This window comes from Pteropus alecto, unplaced genomic scaffold, assembly GCF_000325575.1.
Source record: "Pteropus alecto unplaced genomic scaffold, ASM32557v1 scaffold94, whole genome shotgun sequence".
Classification (NCBI taxonomy): Eukaryota; Metazoa; Chordata; class Mammalia; order Chiroptera; family Pteropodidae; genus Pteropus; species Pteropus alecto.
Window position 1 is genome coordinate 1,571,987 of NW_006437736.1, and position 20,901 is coordinate 1,592,887.

Consider the following 20,901-nt stretch of genomic DNA (forward strand, 5'->3'; position numbering starts at 1 on the left):
TTCAGTCACCACGCTGCAATTCAAGGCAAACTTTTGCCCTACCCTTCCTTGCTTATCTTCAGCTGTCTGTATCTGATGGTGAATGTGCTCATAGAATGACGGGATGGAGGGTTTTCTCTTCTGCCTTCAGTCACCACGCTGCAATTCAAGGCAAACTTTTCCCGTGTCCATTCGGATGCCCATAAATTAGCACTTGAGCAGAAGGCAGAAGAAGACTCAGTATCATCCATCAAGATTCGGTGTCCGAAAGCTGTGTTCAGAATTGGGTTGAAGTCCATTGCAATGCAAGTTCTAGGGAAAAGATGACATTTATCCGGCATGACGGCATGTGCATTTTATAAAAGCATAATCACGTTGGGCTGCCTGGAGTTAACCGAATCATACCAGGTAGAAACATGGGAGGCACAGAATCGGAGATGTGTTTACCTCTCCGGGGAGAACAATAGAAAAATACAATTAGAGAGAGCTGGGCTGGGAGGGCCAGATTCCAGGCTCAGCTCTGCTGCTCTGAGTAGAGCAGCTTGGGATAAATTATTTAATATCTCATAGGAAAAATGAAGGGGCAGTGGGGAAGTGGACATCTGATGCTCCCTAATGCCCTGTCACAGTGACATTCAGGGATTTTCTGGAATCAGGAATCATGGTTTTGATTCCGTGTCAGACAATGAGACACCCTGTAGTGGATTGAATGGAGTCCCCTCAAAATATATATCCATGTCTTAACCCGCAGTATCTGTACTTAATTCAAGGGTCTTGAGATGAGAGCAACCTGTATGATCCAGGAGCCCTAAATCCAATAATGAGTGTCCTTTTAAGGAAGACACCCGGAGGGGAAGGCAATGTGAAGATGGAGGCAGAGGTTTTAGTGAGGGGACCACAAGTCTGAGAATGCCAGGGAAGCCACCAAAAGCTGCAAGGGGTAAGGGACGAATCCACCCCCAGAGCTCAGATGGAGTGTGGTCTTGCCCACACCTGGATATCAGACTTCTGGCCCCGAGAGCTGTGAGAAAATAAATTTGTTTTGTTTTTTTTTTTTAAAAGCCACCCAGTTTGTGGTAATTTGTTACAACAGACACAGGAAACTAATGTATACCCCAAAGACATGTAGAAAGAGGGATCTGTGCCAGGAATCGAACAAAGCAGTGATTTTTCAAATTCCAGTTAATTTTTCTGAATTAAAATCTCTCAGCTTTTTCTGCTGGAGCTTTTTGCCCAGTCTACTTTGAGCATGAGCACTGAATAACTGAGCTCCTGGAACATTGGAACACTGGCGCCTTTGCTGCTTGTCTCCCCTGCAAGGATGGAATGCTATTATCCCATACCTGCCGTGACTGGGAGCAGTGCAGACCAATGAGAAGCTAGCCAGCTGACCGCTTCTGCTCCCACAGGCTTCTGCATCTACGCAGTGCTGTCAGAAGAGGTGGCTTTTCACCCCGAGACAGTATTTTTTTTTTTTTGAAATGCCTACAGCACCTGGTCTTCCTAGGTGGTCTCCCATCCAAGTACTAACCAGGCCCGACCCTGCTTAGCTTCTGAGATCAGACGAGATCCGGTATCTTCAGGGTAGCATGGCTGTAGACTAGACAGTATTTTTAAGGCTGTCAAAATCAAGAGTGTGGAAGAACCGTATGGCAGGACTGGTCTCTCATCCAGGCAGAAGCTCTGGACAATGGATGGTCCTTTGGGACTGTGTGAGGCATCAGGGCCCTACACTTTGGTGTTGGCAATTATGTCATTTTGCTCGTGGTTCTGTCGTCCAAAATCTTGGTTTTGTCTGTCCTCTGAAGTCTTGTCTTTGGATATTTCCTTCCTCTCACAGTGGGGAGGAGTGAGACTGAGCTCTAAACTCAAAGAGAAGCCAGCTCCTCATCCCGCTGACCCTTCCCAGCTCTGTGACCACGGGCACCATCTTTAATCCCACAGGGACTTCGTGTCCTCATCTGTGATCTGCAGGGGATGAAAGCCACTTGCAGGGCCGTTGATGATCTGCCGAAATAATCCCAGTTAATATTTACTGAATGTTTATTATGTGTCTGGGACTATGGTAAGTATATGACAAGAGTTACCTCGTTTAATTTTTCTGAAACTACTGAGATAGGCTCAGTTATTATCTCCATTTAATAATACAAGAGGAAACGGGGCCCTAAAAGGTTCAGTAACTTGCCTCAGATCATCTGACCTGTGTAGGGGCAAAGCTGGACTCACATGCAGAACCTAGTTACCCGAACACTTATGCCATTTTGCCAGCTGCTCTGTGAGTACTTTCGTTATTCTGGTGGCATTTGTTGCAGTCTTAAGATGACTTTTTCCCCTGTGGGTCTCTTATATCTTTTTCTTTTTTCCTTTTTGTATTAGCGGAGGGCACAGGTGGTAAATCATAGTCCACATGCCAAGTTTGGCCCACCACCTGTTTTTGTAAATAAAGTTTTATTGGAACATAGCCGTGTCCATTCGTTTACATATAGCCTGTGCTCTATGGCTGTTTTGCAGTAGAATAGTAGAGGTGAGTAGTTGTAACAGAGACCATCTGGCCTGCAAAACTGAAAATATTTGCTCTCTGGTGCTTTACAGAAAAGCAGAAAGCTGACCCCTGGGGTAGTGGAGAGAGCATGAGCTTCGCAGTTAAGAACTGGGTTCCAAACCCGATTCTCTCCATTCGCCAGGTCTGTGAGCCGGCACCTGCCCTTGGAGCTCTCCAGCCCTCACTTGCCTCCTGTGGGAAGCAGGCAGCCTGACGGCTGTCCCTGAGGGTTAAATCAGAATGCTTACCAGAGTGCCTGATTAGAGCTTGCTTCTGAGTCCCCTCCTACTTGTCTCCCTCGCTCTCTCATGAGGAATCTAACCAGGAGCATTTCCTGGCAGCCTCCTCCCCAGCCTCCCCAGCCTTCCTGGAAAGGAGGCTGCTTCCCTGCTCTCTGGTCCTGGCTGGTCTGCGGGCTGCCCCAGCCCAGACTCTGCCCTCACTGTGCAAGACTCCTGTTCGCACCACACACATCTGCCTCTTCTTGTGGGCATCCACTCTGTGGGAGGCTCAAGGACCCTCCTCCAACGGAGAATCGGACCGGCCAGCCCGGTCCAGACACCCCTCCTCCCAGCTGGGCAGAAAGCGTGTTTCCCCACAGCGAGCAGCCCGTAGATTCTTTGAAACATACCGCTGCTTGGCCTCCGTTTTCCTTGACTCCCTGCCAAGCCTATTACACGTGTCAGAGCAGCAAGAGACTGAAGAATTACGACTTGCATTTGGCTTCGGAGGCCGCTTAGTCTAATTTGCACTGGCTTTGAAATATAGCAATTGCTGTTTTTGTTGTTTGGGTTTGAAGACTGTTTCGAGTTCTGTCTCTTTTCTCCCCTTTCCTTTTAGCTCTTTCTCTTTCCGGGAGGAAGGTGGGGGAGGAGGCATCACGAGTGAAGAACACTACAGCTCGGCTGCCACCGTCAGAGTCCCCTCTCCCACGTGGACTCATTCGCTCCGGCACCAGATTTCATTAACTGAAGGGTTCCATTGCGAGGCGAAGCATGATAATGAGTTCGTAGCTAATCAGAACATATGGAATGTTTTTACCATTAGCTCCAACTCCTGACTTGGGAAGGGGTGCACTTGGGGACAATTTAAGCAGGACTCCATTACCCACGTGGGGATGCATGATCCCTGAATCCCTTCTCTCTGGCCCCTGTCTCCCTCTCCTGTTCCCATCCTCCACCTTGCAGCCCCTGCCAGCCCTCCCCTGGGAGATTGCAGCCACAGGAGAGAATGAAAGTTCGTGGAATCAGGGACAGCCCCTGCTGAAGAGAGCTGCCAGTCACCTCCTCGTTGGAACCTCGTTGACAAATCCAATAAGTACTCGTCCATCCTTTTCCGACTGACTTCTTGCTAGGTGTGACACTACTGATCACGCCCCTTGCCCACGCCCCCTTGACCACACCCCCTTGACCAATGGGTGCTGAGACGTTGGTGTCACTTGCTCTTTCTCCTCCCTCTCTAGACGCTTCTTCTTCCTCTGCTCATTTTTGCAGGTTCATTTGTACATGTTTGGAAACATTTTCATGGCTACCTAAGTTAGGAAATTTTGTGAATCAAAATAAAATAAGTACCGTAGTACTTTCCAGATCTTTGCCCAACTGCCCTGTCTCCCTCTGCATTCTCTACCTCCTTTTTCTTCTTTCTCTCTCTTCCTTTGTACAGACTTTCAATGCCAGTTGCTGGCTGGGCACTGGGGATACAAAGATGAGGTCTGGAGGACATCGCAGTCTATGGCTGTGGCCATCACTCCACTGCCCTCGCCACACTCCGTTCCTGAATCTTCCACCAAATACACACTTGTGAGTTCCAAAGTGGCAGAGACTAAATTTTTTCCTAGTCTTTTGTAGTCTTTGGTTAGGGAAACTCTCCAACAAACTCTAACTTCATAGGAGTTTAGGATCCATGTCAGAAATACAGACCCAGGAAGGGTTTTAAAGTTCATAACAACCAATGACTTCGTTTAGCAAAAGAGGTCATGGGGGTTCAGCGAGGGGAAGTAACTTTCCCAATACCTGTCACATGAGAGTGGCTGGTTCATACAGTGGTACCATTTGAGCATCAGCCGGTACCATAATCCTCATCAGGAAAGCATCTCTTAAGAAGGTCACAGACTCTGTAGCAGATGCTTTTGTTGCCCCACGCAGGTGCTATGGCGGGCTCACCCTCCTCCTCCCCATCTCTCCTGAGCCACTGCAGGCGGTGGCAGCTAATGGCTCTGACCTGCACTCTTCGATGAAGGCTTGCCCTTGGCTGAAATGGCCATTTTCCCAGAAATGCCTGGGAGACTAAGTTCCCCACTCAATCGGTGACCCCGAGGTCCCAGCTCTCTCGCATTTGGGCAGGACAACCTCTGTGCTGCAGTTTATGCCGTAAGCGACTGACTGTTGTGCGACACCGAGGTCGGTCCCAGCTCTCTCACATTAGGGCAGGACAACCTCTGTGCTGCAGTTTATGCCGTAGGCTCCCTCAGGAATCAGGCTGACTCTAGGTCTCTACTGAAGTGACGTCATGGTCCAGTTCCTTCCCTACCTGGTCCTGCTTTCTCACTCGCCCACCTCAGGCCCAGCTTCCAGGAAACCTGCTCTATGACAAGTGCCACAACCTCATCTGCTTGGGTGGACCTCCGTTTCTCCATCTCTCAGATGAGGTAGTTGGCCTACAACTTGACTGCAGAGATGGTGCACGCAAAAAATCATGCCGTCAATGCCCTCTGCATGGCCGCAGAAGTCCACACAAAGAGGCGACCTTCACCCTTGTCCTCTGTCTTTCTTAGAGAGCACCACAAGCCCTTGAAATAAATAAAATGAAGAGGTGGGGGAGGTATGTCTCTGGGAGAGCATGAGGATGTCCTGACTGAGACGAGAGTGGTCACGAAAAGACTGGCTGCCAGCACAGGTGCACGAAGCGCTGCGTCCTTTCTGCCAAGTGCTATGCTACATGGACACAGCAGTTTAATTTCCCCCAGTCAGACATGGTTTGGATGGCATGACACAGTTTAAGTTGCCTACATCTGCGAATCACCCAGAATTAGATAATAGGAAAGGCCTATATTTAAGAAGAGGAAACAGTGTCCGGATTGGATTCGAGCATTTTTCTTTTTCGTGCTTCTTAACTCATACCCATCTAAGAATTTAGGGAGACTCACTGCTGGTACATTCCACCTAGAAGTCAGTGCAAAGAAGCACATACTTCCTGGGGACTCCTTTATGTGCCAGGGGCTGGCCTGGGTGTGGGAATGCACAGTCTGATGGGAAAGATGCATTCATGCAGAACGAGATGGCTAAATGAATTCCAGTGATGTTTAATCGGGAAAGGTTTATCGCTGGGAGAGTCTCGTAATTCACTGGAACATGTCCACCGAGGTGTCCCATCTCCATTGCCAACTCCCCAGTGCAAGCTCCCTCATCCCTTCCCTTTATCAGAGCAGTCACTTCCTCACTGACTACGTCCTATCTGCCTGTTTTCCACCTAGTCCCAGTGCAGCGAGCCGCAGGGAGCTTTTAAAAAGGTAAGTCAGATGATGGCACTAGTGTCCATCAAGCCCCTTCCTGCGCTTCGTGGCGTGGATCCCGCTCGCGCACCGTCGATCTGAGCTCCTTCCTCCTTTGCCCCTGCTTCTTGACTCCAGCTGCTCTGGCCTTCTCGCCACACTCCTTCCTGGCTCAGGGCCCCGCTCACGTGCTCTTCCCTCTGCCTGGAACTCCGGCCTCACCTTTGGCTCTCGGCTGGACCACGCCTCCTCGGGGAAGCCTCCCTGTCCTTCCTAAACAGGTCCGCCTCCCCTCTAGAAGCCCTCACGATGCCCAAACTCTGCCTTTGTTGCATGTGTGAATGATATTTACTGACTAAAGAATATGAAATTGGTGGCTTGACTCTTTCATTCACTGCCGTATCCCCAGGGCCTATCGGAGCGCCATGTGCATGGTAGGCTTCCGATGGATTTTGATTACGTGAATGAATATAAAATTTAAGGCGCATGAACTGATCATCTTGCACCACAATTTGACCTCTACCAGTCTCTCTCTCCTTTTTTCCTCCCAAATTCTTGGGCTGGTACGTCATAGCCTGATAATAATAGCGACGGCAGTCATAAATAACACTTTCTGCATTCTTTAAATGTCATAAAATCCCTTCCCATTTATTGCCTACCTTGATCCTTACAACAAGCTTACAGGGTAGTTAGCGTTATTCCTATTTTTATAGATGGGAAAACTGTGCCCGGTGGGATGTAGGTGTTTGGCAGATGCTGGAGCCAGCTCTGCCACTTAATAGCTGTGTGAGTTCGTACAAGTCAGGAAAATTCTCAGAGCCTCAGTTCCTTCCAGGGCACGATAAGCTTTTCCTGAGCAGCCCCATAACCTATCCCCATCACAGTGCGTTTCAGACCGTATTTTAGTTTATTAAAAAATTCTTCTGTCTCTTGGACCAGACCTGAAACACTCTGAGGGGAAGAATTGTGTATTATTCCTAAGCACTGTGGTCGGTCCACGGGAGTACCATAGACTGGGTAGATTATTAACAACAGAAATTTTCACCATTCTGGAGGTTGGAAGTACAAGATCGAGGTGCTGGCAGATTCGGAATCTGGTGAGGGCCCACTGGTTTGCAGATGGCGTCTTCTCACAGTGCCTTCACATGGTGGAAGGGCCGAGGGAGCTCTTCGGTGTCCTTCTATAAGGGCACTGATCCCCTTCATGAGGGCTCCACCTTCCTGATCTAGTCACTTCCTAATACCGTCACACTGAGGGTTAGGAGTTCCACATATAGATTTGGGGACACAAACATTCAGTCCATAGCGCCCCTCAAAATGTTTGCTGAATGAAAATCTGGTGAAGTAATGCATGGGGAGGTCGCCTCAATCCTGGCACTAACACAATGACCACTGCATCATCAGCACGGGAGAGGACCGTGTGCTTTAGAGTCAGCCTGACCTGAGATCAAGACCCACTGCCCATCCCTCTGGGCTGCAGCCAGGGTTGCTCCACGGTTTAAATCTAATTGCTGGGCGCACAGGAGGGACACAACATGGTGAGCACAGATAAGTTACGAAGGCTGCTTGAACTCATCTTGCAAGGTCCGGCAGCACAGCGTTTCTCCCTCTGATTCGTATGGAATCTTCATACGAATCATGAAGGATGACTCAGAATCGAGTGAGGCTGAGGCTGCCTCTAAGCCTAAGATTGCAAACTGGAGTCACTAAATCATCCCCTGATTGGTTTTTCTCTTGATTTTTGGATGTGTTTGTCTATTCGTTTTCACTTCCTACTGAGTTACCCAATTAAACTCCCATATTTCCTCACCTAAGAAGACGAGCAGTGATAGCGAAGCTGGCAACAAGCCCGTTCCTGTGACTTTTTATCTTCTTACATACCTCCCAGTAAAAACTCTCTATTAGATATGAAGAATTAAGAAAAAGTGTGAATTTTTTTCTAGTAATTATTTATCTGTCAACATCGTTCTGCATTCCTTTGCACTTGGTTAGAATGACTCTACAAGGCCATTTTTTCCTCAGGCAATCATGGTATGTGTATGTGTTTGTGTGTGCATGTGTGTTCTTGTGTATAAATGTGTCTCTGTGTGTGCATGAATATCTATGTGTGTATGTGTATGGGTATTATGTGAGCATGGATATCTATGTATATATATATATATGTATGTATTTGCATGTATGCGTATATATATATGGGTACGTATGTGTGTCTCTATGAATATGTGCATGAATATGTGTGTGTGTGTATATGTGTGCCTCTTGTATGCATGTGCAGGTTTGGGGAGGTCAAGGGTGACCTTGGTGCCTGACAAATGCAAGAATAAAGTAACCATTCCAGGTTATTATTTTTTTTAAGTCTAATTTCAGTTGGTTCATGTGCCTGGGTAACATTTGTTTACACAGCTCGGGTTGTTAATGGCTCCTGGTGAAACTGGGCTAAGAAATGAATTTACAGCCTCGAATAAGCCAAATAATTCTCAGTAACAACATCTCCCTTAACAGCCCCATTAAGGGCCCTCACATCTACGGCTTCGCTGTCGTGTGCTCAAAATGGGTCCCTGGGCCTTAAAAAGCCCAAGTTTCAAAGGAAGCTTTTCATTTTACACAAATGGACCCCATCTCCTAGGCCCCTCAGAGCCCACTCAGAGCACGCCATCTAAAACTCCTAAATCAGATGGGTGAGAGGTATGAACAGATCACTCATGTGCGAGGAAATACAAACAGGCATTAAATACATGGGAAAATGTCCAACCTCACAGGTTATAAAAAAAACGGTTCCATCGTCTCTTTTGTATAATAAAAAATAGCGGTGTTCCAGATGACCAGTGTGGCTGGATAGTTATATTAACGGTATACGTATAGACAGTGCACGGCAGTGCAAATTAGTAAAACATTTTTGCAGTGCAATTTGGCAGGAAAATAAGACGCTTCGTACCTGTCGGCCCAGCGTCTTTCTTTGTTGGTATGGAACATGAAGAAATAATTCAGTAAAAGAGAGAAAAATACCTGACATGCCCAAAACTCTTATGGGCAGTGTTTTTTATATTATGTGAAATTAGAAAGGACTTCCAACAGTGCGAGGAAAATTAAGTAAGTTTACTTATTTGTTGTATAGTCACTCACTGAAATATACAGTTATTAAAAAGTGATTAGAAAGACCGTGGAAACAATAAATTTGTGTGCAACATAGTGTTAAGAAGAAAAAGAGGTTGGTAATTGAATCTGTGATTACAAAGTAAACATGTAAATGCATATGGCAAGACTAGAGGAGAGAACTCAAGATGAGAATCTTGCAAAAAGATCATCGTATAAATGTTTTCTGCGTGTACATATGTGTGTGTTTATAAAATAACGTCTTCTTTAAAAAAATCTTAACGTTAAAAATACCGATGGAGGTCAGGGAAAGGCAGTATTACACAGCTTTAAGTTAATAAGTTTGGAATTAAACATGTGGTGAAATCTTAACCACTTACTGGTAGAGCAAACTCGAGCAAATTATTTCACTTCTCTGAGTCTCGGTTTCTGCATCAGTAAAATGGGAATTAAAAATATAGCTTGTGTTTTTGGACTATGGTGGGGATTAAATGAAGCAACATATGTAAAGAACTCACTACCATACTTGACATAGCTAACTTTCAATGATTGCTTATTATTAGTATGTCTACCTATCTACCTATTCATGTATGTTTGTATGTATGTATGTATGTATGTATGTATGTATCATCTATCTATATCTATCAATCATCTATGTATCATATATATCTATCTATTTATCATCTGTCTGTCTATCTATCTATCTATCTATCTATCTTTCTATCTATCTATCTACCTATCATCTATCTAATTTATCATTGTTTTAAAAGACATGGTGGTTGACTCTCCGACATCCATATTATCACAGATCATTAGCCAAAGCCAATCGTGGTAATTCCATTCTCTTGCCAATGACTGATCTAGGCACCCTCATATGAGCTAATCCTACCTAAGGAGATTTTAGGGGAGAAACGCAAAAATAATTGATTTAATTTTTTCCTCGGGGCATTGTCAAGTTTAGATCTAACACTTGAACCTATAGCTACCTTCATCATCTGAGGACAGAGACAGTACCAAGAATGGAAAAGCAGAGGGACAGAAGGAATCTGAATCCTCGTGGTCATTATTGAGGCTTTGGATCAACAACACAAATGTCCACCTTACCTCGGTTCTTCCCCAGAATGAGAAGATAATTATTTTAGCCAGTTTGAATTAAGGCATTAGTTACTTGCGAATTAAAACAACCTGATGTAATCAGGATACAATAGTTTATCTTTCCTTGGGAGACCTGAACTTTCTTGGTCATAAAATGCTTTATGCGGCACCTTGCTGCCCAGATGCCTTCCTTCCCTTGTGTTCTCACTGAACTCCAACCTTCCTACATCCTGTCAACTAACAGCTCCTCGTGGTTGTCTGAAAAGACACAGCCCAAACTGAACATATCCAAAACTGGACTTGTGATTTCTGTGTGCCGGCGCGTGCACGTGCGCACACACACACTATTGTTCCTTGCCTCAGGTCATATAACCACCATCTACCCAGATATGTAAACCAGCCCTATCCTTGACAGTTCCCTTCCATCTCTTCCCACATTCAGTCTAACACCAAATCACATCGATTGCACTTTTTAAATATTTCTGAAAGTACGCACGTCTCTCGGTTTCCTCCATCACTACCCTAGTCCAGGCCATGATCATCTCTCACTTGACCGGCGATAGCCTCGTGATGGGATTCTCCACACTGAATGCTGCTCCTCTCATCTATTCTCTAATATACATATTTTTATATAAATCCCATTGTGTCACCTTTTCTTCTAACACTCTTCAGTGTCTCCCGTTAGCTGCTCTTGGAATAAAGGCGAAAATACTTCACATAGCCTAAGGCACCACGACTCGATCCCTCTTGCTCCATGCGTCCACCCACTATTGTTTCTCTAATTTCTTTTCTATATGTCATGTTCCTGTTATCACGGGGCTTTCACATATTCTGTTCTTTCTATAGGGGAAAAAGTCTTTCTTCAGCTTCATGCCAAGCTAACTTGTATTAATTTTTCAAACTTTGACTTAACTGTCATTTCCTCATGGAAGAGTTCCAAGACCAGGTCGGATCTCCCTGGCAGACACACTCCTGTATCTCCCAAACGGGCACTTGAGGGACACTACAATTTTATATTATTTACATGACTGTTTGATAGAGATCAGTTTCTTCTCCAGTAGACTGCGAATTTTTCTTGTCCACCATTTTCTTCCCAGAGGGAGGATATGATAAATATTTGTCAAGTGATTGATGAATGAATAGACGGGCATTGCTCTAATCCAGCCCCTTCACGTTATGTGAGCTACAGTCATAGCCTCATAAAATGGTTTTGTCTCTGTAGTTGTAGATGTGGTTGTTACAATTAGCTCTGGATCATAAAATCCGATAGTTGTAATTTCTTTGCACAAAACCATCCAACGGTTCTCCCTTGCATGGAAAACAAAGCATATTTTATTTCCAGCCTACTTTTTCAACTTTGTCTAATTCTACCCTTTCCATCGCCCCCTGCTTTTGTTCTTTGGCACACAATCACACCTACTTGCTGTTCCTGACACTTCTGCTCTCCCTCATTTTGTTTGTGCTGCTCCCACCAAGCAGAACCCCATTCAACTGTTACCTCCTATCGAAATTTAATCCACCCTTTTAAAGCCACAGTAAATGTATTCCGCTTCCATTCCCTTACTTCTCTGTGTAATTCCTGAGTAGTATTAATTCACCCTTTCTCAGTGTTTTCATTGTCTACAAGATAATAAGCACCAAATCGTCAAACTGTAATATGCCTTACTTAACCACTACACTCAGCCGGTATCTTTCATGGCATCAGGGAAGGGAAGAGCTACGTTGTCATGTTTTTCCACAATAAAAAAATCCATTTTTAACTTTAGTCTTGTGGTAGGCTATATTATTGTTCGCAAATATTCCCAGGCACTCCTGGGAACCCCCCCGCACACCCCCCCCGCCCCCGCGCCAAACTTTGGGAACCTGAGTCAGTATAGGGCCCTGGAGTTTGGGGTAGCAGAGGAGAGAGGGAGGAGAAGAGGCACTCAGGAGAGGGGGCACATGCACTTGTATGTCCATGTGTATTACGCATGGGGACGATGGGGTTCTCTTGTCCAGCCCTCGGAATCGTGAGCGAGCCTGGCAATCTCTCTTTGGGCAGGTGGGAGCGGGGATGGTCGTACACAGAGGTCCAGATCTGTTCACACCCACTTACTCCACTGCCAGCTGTATTCCCTCACCACAGTGCTCTCTGGGTCTGTCTCCAAATTGAATTTTCCATAAATCCCTTTTAGGCATAAATGAAAAAGTTCTTCTTGACTTTAACACAGAATTTCTTTTAAAAAACATGTTTACCTAAGTAAATATATATGCATCAATCTAAAGAAAAAAATAACGAGTACATGGCTGGTCATACTGCTAGTAAGCAGATGCCTGAGGTCTGGGAGGCAGGGCGATGAGGGGGCACATGCACTTGTATGTCCATGTGTATTACACATGGGGACGATGGGGTTCTCTTGTCCAGCCCTCGGAATCGTGAGCCTGGCAATCTCTCTTTGGGCAGGTGGGAGCGGGGATGGTCGTACACAGAGGTCCAGATCTGTTCACACCCACTTACTCCACTGCCAGCTGTATTCCCTCACCACAGTGCTCTCTGGGTCTGTCTCCAAATTGAATTTTCCATAAATCCCTTTTAGGCATAAATGAAAAAGTTCTTCTTGACTTTAACACAGAATTTCTTTTAAAAAACATGTTTACCTAAGTAAATATATATGCATCAATCTAAAGAAAAAAATAACGAGTACATGGCTGGTCATACTGCTAGTAAGCAGATGCCTGAGGTCTGGGAGGCAGGGCAATACACTCACTACTTAGCCGCCCGCAGATAATCCTAGACGTCAGCCCTCCAACTGACCTCCCCCGGGCCACCTGGCCAGGAAGCCTTTGATAGGAAAATAAAGCAGCTACCTGCTGTTTTGTTATTCACACCTTTTTAATGATTTTTGAGTTGTTGACTTTTCTCCCTTAAAAATAAGTGGAAAAAACGGCCTGAACTGACAGATAAGATTTGATTTCCTCCTGGGAATCTACTATACAAACAGCTACTGGTTGCCGTCTTTGAAAAAGATAGAACAAAGGCAGTGTCTGAAAACAGGGGAGAAATACTGCTCGCGACGAAACTGGGAGAAAAGCTCGCCAACGAAGCGAATCTCTCGCTTCCTCAGGCCTTCTCCCTCACGTGGCAGAAAAACTTGTAGCAAATCATGCCACTGACTTTTTCAATTAGACTTTTAGATCTTTGTTAGGAACAAAAAAATTCCCGCAGCTCTTTACTGCAGAGTGCAATATGCCGCACAAACCCAATCACCTTAAGTAGAAAGAGGAGTGCCCTCTGCTCATCCCTGGGGAACTGTGTGCAGAGCCAGCATGGGGCCAGCGGCGAGGGGGCCCAGCGAGCGTCTGCGGCAAACTGCCCTGTGCGGACAACCCTGTCGCCACCTGGATGTCTGGTTAATGAGAGCTGTGCCAGGGTCTTTAATTGATGTCTGGACCTGAAACAAAAAGCGTCAACCATCAATCTGGCAATTACCCCACCACCCCACCGAGCTAGCCCTTCAATTAGCCTGCCGGCTGCGTGCTGCCTATCAGATGTTAGCTCTCGGGCCACTCTGTGCTGCGTATCAGGTAAATTCCCTGTGACCCAATTCCAGTGTTTCTCAGGTGAAACTAGAAAGCTGCTCGCCTGTAGGGAAGGATGTGTCTATTTCATATCAGAAATGATTACGAAGGCCGCCTGTTTCCATCCCGGCTCTGCCATTGAATGTCCGAAGCTTTCGATTTGCAGTGCAACTGGCTACGACTGACGGGTTTCATACCCACTTTGTCTAGCCATAGGCGATGAGGAGATGCTGTGGAAAGCAATCGGACGTTTAAAAGATGTGAACGGATGCTAGGTTGAGGCCCCTGGTGAGAGAGCTGAAGTCTCTGGTGTATTTCTCACTCCTATCCCTACACTCTCTCCAAAAGAAAGAAGAGCTGGCACAGATGAGTCAAGTTCAAGGTCCAAGTTTTGGGATCAAGAATAGAAAAAAGGTCATGTGATATTCAAAGGGATTAGAACTTTGATGTCAGCAAGAGGAAGCTCCTTTTCCTCTCTCTCTCTTTCTCTTTCTCCCCTCCTTCCCACCTTCCTCTTTTTCTCTTTTCTCATGAAGCGAGTACAGTATAACGGACCAGAGGTTGCTCCTTTGAACACCTCTTCACCCCGAGAAGCCCAGGATGACCAAGGCAGCTGATTTAGACGGGCAGGCCAGCCAGTGTGGTGCTGGTAAAGGTTTAACCAGGGCTCTCCAGAAAACAAAACAAAACGAAACACACCAAAATGTCCTGATTTCGTGTCTGCCAATTTCTGTGGTGTAAATACTCCCTCCACAGCCAGTTTCAAGCTACCAATGAGAAGTCGCCAAACATGATGCTGGGAAGAGAGGGCTCCCTTGCACCCATAGGAGCTGGCTCGAGCATACCCCTGGGCCAGCACCCTTACTTACCCTCCTTTGCTTGGCATGCTGTTCCTTAGGCCCACTTCTCCCATCCACTGGCGGGGAAAGACAGAGGGCAGAAATGTGTGCGTGTGTGCCCGTGGAAAAGGGAGAAAGGAGACAGCTTAGTCTGTACTGGTCCTTGAGCCTTGGGCCCGCAGCCTCGGGGCGTCCTGCAGGCTGCTGGCTCAGCTCACTAGGACTCATTAGGTGTTCCCCATAAGGCTTTGAGATCGAAGCCCCAGTGGTCATTTGCCTGGCCTTGTCTGCAGTACAGGTAGGTGATTGTGGAAGGACGGGGTGTGAGCTCAGGATACAAGGTCCCATCCCTACAAGGCCACTCACATAGGTGGGCCATTAATAGGCACAGTGATGAAATGCAATCAGCAGGGCAGACGAGTTTATGCTCCTCTGCTCTCATTCAGTTTTGCTTAGAGTATGAACCTCAGCTGTCCAAAGGGACATGGGGAGTGTACTGGATAAGAGCACAAGATGATACCAGGGCTGCTACTATTTCTTCTGGGAACAAAGTAACAATGTGGCCAGTACACATGGATTACGATGTCCTCCAAAGTGCTGTGACTCAAGAGCAGCTTGTCACCATCAGGACCTCTCTGACCCTCACTTATCTGGGGGGTTGCTGGGCAGGCACTAAGCCAATCTCTTCATTCAGACACCGAGGCTAAAATTTATAGCTGGGACTGGCTGCTTCGAGAAGGACCTGAGTGGCAAATACATGGACCTCGAGCACATCGTGCTAAATGAGGTAAGTCAGACAGAGAAAGACAGGTACCGTATGATATCTCTCATGTGTGGAATCTGAAAAAGTTAAACTTGTAAAACATAGAGTAACATGGTGGTTACCAGGGGATGGGGAGAAGGGATAAGAGTGATGGTGTTTATGGGCACAGACTAGTAACGAGTGGTAAATAGGCCATAAAGATCTAATGCACGAAGTAATGAATATGGACAGTAATATTATACTATAATTATGTCACGTGATAAAATTCACTACGTCGACAATCATATTACAATATATAAATGTGTCAAAGGGAGACACTGTACACTGTAAACTTACATAATGTTGCACATCAAATTTATTCAATTTTTTTTTTAAAGAAATGTCTGAATCTACTCTCACATATGAGTTTATTGCTGTTTCTTTCATGAACTAAGAATCTGGGACTTCGTTTAGGTGTAGCTAGATTAAGAATCATACTCAGAATATATACATATTCTCATATATGTAAGAATATATGTATGTGTGTGTATATACACACTAACATATACATACACATCCTCCTCGATGAAAAGTTTTGTATAAATCATGTATATGATTTATATATATAAATCATATTTGCTATATGATAATTCTGGAATATTCTTAACTTTGGTGCATCTAAATAAGTATATATATTTGGCCAGAACACACGTCAGTTTGGATTTGGGACCCTGGCTCAGTTTCCCTCTATCTTCCATGACTAGATTTTATCTTGGTGACTTCAACCTCCAACTCTCCCACCTCGCCATCCTTGATCTATTCAATTCCAATGACCTTGCCCTTCTCCAAGCTCTAACCACCCATGCCTGTGATCACATCCTGAATTTTTTTACGTTTATTTATTGAGGTATACTTTAGATACGGAGAATTTACCTTTTCTGGAGTATGGTTCCATGCACTTTGCCAAAAACATATGGTACCACTACAGTCAAGATATGGAACAATTTCATTACTGCCAAATAGTTCTTTGTGTCTCTTTGTAGTGAACGCTTTGCCCTCCCAGTTCCTGACAACCACAGCTGTTTCCTGCTCCTATGATTTTGCCTTTTTTGAGGATGTCATAGAGATTGACTCATATAGGGAAAACGTATCCATGTTGTTGCATCTATTTTACTGCTGAGTGGCATTTATTTTATTTACTTACTTATCAGTTGAGAGACATTTGCGTTACTTCCAGTTTTGAGAGATTACTAACAAAGAACTATAAACATTTACATACAGGAATTTGTGTGAACTTAAGTTTTCATTTCTCTTGACATACACTGGATTTTGAAATTATTATTATGGTAAGGACGCATGACATTGAGATCTACCCTCTTAAATGTTTAAGTGCAAAATATGACATTGTTAACTACAAGTGCAAAGTTGTAAGCAGAGCTCTAGAACTTACTCATCTTGTGTAACTGAAACTATACCTGTTAAACAGCCACTCTCTATTCCCCGCTTTCCCCGGGCCCTAGCAACCACCATTCTGCTGTGTTGCTTTGAGTTTGACTATTTTAGATAGCTCGGATAAGTGGAATCATGCAGTCTTTTTCCTTCTGTGTTTGGCTCATTTCAAGAAGCATAATGTCCTCCAGGTTCATCCATGTTTTCACATATGGCAGGATTTCCTTCTTTTTAAAGGCGGACTAGGGCTGGCTCCATAGAGTAGTGGTTAGCATGTCTGTTTTACACGCAGAAGGTCCTGGGTTTGCGCTCCAGGTGGAGCCACGGACCATACCCTGGGTGCGCGAGGCCCCGGGTGCATGCTCTGAGCACATGGGAGGAGATGGCCCACCTTCAGAGATCCAGTTCTTAAGGGGAGATGGCAACATCCATAGGTCAGGGGTGGAAAGTAGGGGGAGATTAAAGAGAGGAAAAAAATAAACAAAAATAAAGGTGGACTAATACACTACATTTGTTTTATCCATTTATCCGTGGATGGATGGACACTTAGGTTGTTACCATATCTTAGCTATTGTGAATAATGCACCGATGAACATGGGAGTGCAGATACCCCTTTGAGATCCCGATTTCAATTCTTTTAGATACAGACTCAGAAGCTGTATTGCTGGATCATGTGGCTATGCCTCAAGGACCCCGATCTCTCAACACTTGGCCTTCTACCTGCCATCTTCATTGACCCTTCTCCTTCAGGATGCATAAGTTCAAGTTTGTTCCACCTCCAGATACACCCTTTGAGCAAACGGCCTCTAGTTACTGTCCTACCTCAGTCCGTTCCTCCACAGTGAAGATCCTTGAAAGAGGTTTCTCCCCGCAACATTCCACCAAAACTGCTCTTTCCAGGTGCTCATGACTTCCACATGGCTGCACCCAAAGATTCCTCCTATTTCTCGTTGTCACTCGAACTCCTAGAAACGCCTTCCTTTTAAAATCTCTCTTCTCTTGGCTTTCATGACCCCAGCCTCCTCCGATTTTTTTCCAAAATCTTTAGCTGTCCATTTTTAAGCTCCTCTTATTCTACCTGTGCATACAGTGCACGTGTGTGTGTGCGTGTTCTCTTAAATCTCTCTTCTTCATTAATATTCCTTCCCCCTGCCTTATGGGGGGACATGCACGTATAGAACCACTGATGCTGTTCTGGTTTGAGATCCTAGCTGGGGATCCTAGATGGCGTTGGGGAGTGGGAATGCTTCGACATGCTCCACATAGTTAGATTTGAGAAATTTCTCAGCCAGTCTAGCTCATGCACCCTCATGCCTTTCTGACTGACTGATGGCTCAGTTTCCTACTTCATGGTGGTTGCTAGGGGGTCAGAGACTCTCTCAGCAAAGGCTACTTTCATTGGTTGAGAAATTCAATATGATACAGAACAGATTTTATATAATTAATTACTGTGATCCTGTGTCATTATGACAGCTGATAGCTCATACTTTAGTCAAATTAATCTAAAAATTTTAACTATATGTAAAATATTCAATTATACAACCTATACAAGAGTATAGGGTGTGTGTGTGTGTGTGTCTGTGTGTGTCTGTGTGTCTGTGTGTCTGTGTGTGTGTCTGTGTGTTACATGCTATTGAGTCAGCTCTGACTCTTGGTGACCCTAAGAACGAGTGATGTCCACAATGTCCTGTCTTCAGTAGCCCTGTTCAGCTCCTGTAGACTCATGTATAGACTAGGGCTCCCTAGTCCAATAGAACTTTCTACAATGATGGAAATGTTCTATCACCTGCTCTTCTCCACATGACAGTCACTAGCCTTCCAGGATCATTAGCCATATGTGGGCATTGAACATATGTAATGTGGTAGTTACATCTGAAGAAGTGAATTTTTAATTTTCTCAAATTTGAATTAATTCAAATCTAAAATGAATTAGCCACATGTAGTTAGTGATGACTGTATTGGAAGGGATGAAATTTAAAAGCCCCTTATGTCCACTATTCAGATTTATCAAAAATTTTTCATGTGTTTCAGACTTATACAAAAGAACAAAACATTACAGATGCATTTACTTTTCTCTATGAATATTGTCTGCATCCTCCATCTCATCTGTGTCCCTTCCTCACCAGTTATAATCACTCTTCTGAGCATAGTTTAATATTTCCATGCACATTTTAATACTCGTACTATACATCTATCCATAAGCAAGGTGTTGGTGTGTTTTGCACATTTTATAACGGTTTACATTATATTTTACATATTTTTCTACAACTTCAACTTCTTTTTTTTCTATATGCTTTTCAGATTCATCCATTTTGATATAGGTAGTTTTAGTTCATTCCTTTTTCCTCCTGTATTATTACATTTATATATATGAACATATTAGGATTTATTTACCTGTTCTTCTGCAGATGTAGGCTGATTCAAATTTTTCCATTGACAAGTACTGTTGTCGTTGACAGTCTTGTACATGTCCCCAAGTGTGTGAGAGATCCTTTACACCCAGGGTGGAACGTTTAGATCAGTGTATGTTTGTCTTCAACTAGAAGCTGCCATAGTTGCTAGAGGCTGCCATATCGCTCCCCCAAATCATTGTCTCAATATGCGCTCCTTTGGGACATGCATGGCTTAGACTATTACTCGACTTCTGGGAGTTTCCAGAAACAAAACAAAACAAAACATGTTAACTGGACACTTCCCTATATCTGCCTTGGGATATGCATAGGTGTCCTGCCCCCAGACTTCCTCTTGTCCCAGCCACAAACTTTGTCTAACTCACCTTTGTATGAGAAATGAAAGGAACCTATCGGTCTTCCTCAGGGTCTTCGCTCTTCTGTTTTATTAAGGCATGCTCTCTCATTCATTGCCAAAATCCCCTCCCTCCCTCCCACTCTTTTATCTTCCTACCCTCTTTCCTTTCCTCCTTTCCTTTCTCCCCGATCCTCTCTCCCTTTCTATTTACTAATGCAGCAAACACTCACAGAGGTGTGTGGAAATAGAGATAAAAGGCACAGCTGTTTTATCAAGGAGCTCCCAGCCCAGTGCACACACAGACACTTCCAAGGCTGCAGGTGATAAAAGATGGAAGCTTGGAGTCCATGGCAGCTTGAGTATCAGGAAAGGCTTTCTTTTAAAACACCACATGTGAGCTGAATAAAACAGGGTTTGGGCAAAGAAACAGGCAGAGGGCACTTTCCGCAGAGGTCTGGAGGTAAAATAGAAAATGCGGTATCCTCCAGGAATACAGGTTGTTCAGTACCACCAGAGCACGGCTGGTGAGAGTCCGAAGAGATGAGGCAGGGGAGGTAGACACAAAGACGTGGCAAAGGCCCCTGTATGTCATGCTTAAGGGCTTATCTTTCATCTTGAGGGCAATAGTGTGCCATGAGTAGTAGTTGGCACCTGTTGATTTCGTCCGCCAAGCATTCATTTCCTTCCTCTTCTGATATCACCTGCCCTGCAGCCATCCTGTGGCTGACTGCTCCTCTCAATTCCACATGGTTCTGGGGAGCTAGCCAATCACAGTCTTCTACCCACATGACCCAGGCCTGACCAATCATAATTCCCCAATCCCTTCATTCAAGGGGTGAGTATATGATCTAAATGGACCAATGGGGGCCCTTCTCTGAAGTGATAAATAAATATAAGGAGAAAGAATGTTTATTTCAGTAGAAGGGAGATAAAAGTTTTACTTTTAGATTTATCATGAGTTTGGAGAAATATTCTTGTCCTAGAGGTTTGGATTTGGGGCTGTTTACTTGATGACGTCCTTCCTGTCATCCCCTACATTCAGTTCAAGAGTACGTCCTTGAAGCTCTGTCTCCAAAATTCATCCCGAATCCATTGGTATTTCTCCATTTTCACAGCTGCATCTCTAGTGCAAACCACTGTCTTCTCTCATCTGGACCACGACATTAACCACTTAAAGTGTCCACTTGTGCCTTCGTTTTGCTCCGTGCAATATATTCTCCACACAGCAAAGTGGTCTTTTAACAATACACATATGATGGAATGACTCCCCTCCTCACTTCCCTAACTTACCCTAAGTTTCCCATCAAACTTACAATGAAGTTGAACTTCCCACGTGTTCTGGCTTCTGCCTCTCCTAACCTCATCG

The 20,901-nt window shown here is 44.8% G+C and overlaps 1 non-coding gene across 1 annotated transcript; it reads right to left on the bottom strand.

The window, feature by feature from the left end:
* Positions 1 to 1,461: 1,461 nt before the first annotated feature.
* On the bottom strand, positions 1,462 to 1,580 carry LOC112481963. Its single transcript, XR_003047139.1, has one exon. It is a non-coding gene; the product is annotated as a 5S ribosomal RNA (ribosomal RNA).
* Between the last annotated feature and the right edge of the window lie 19,321 nt (positions 1,581 to 20,901).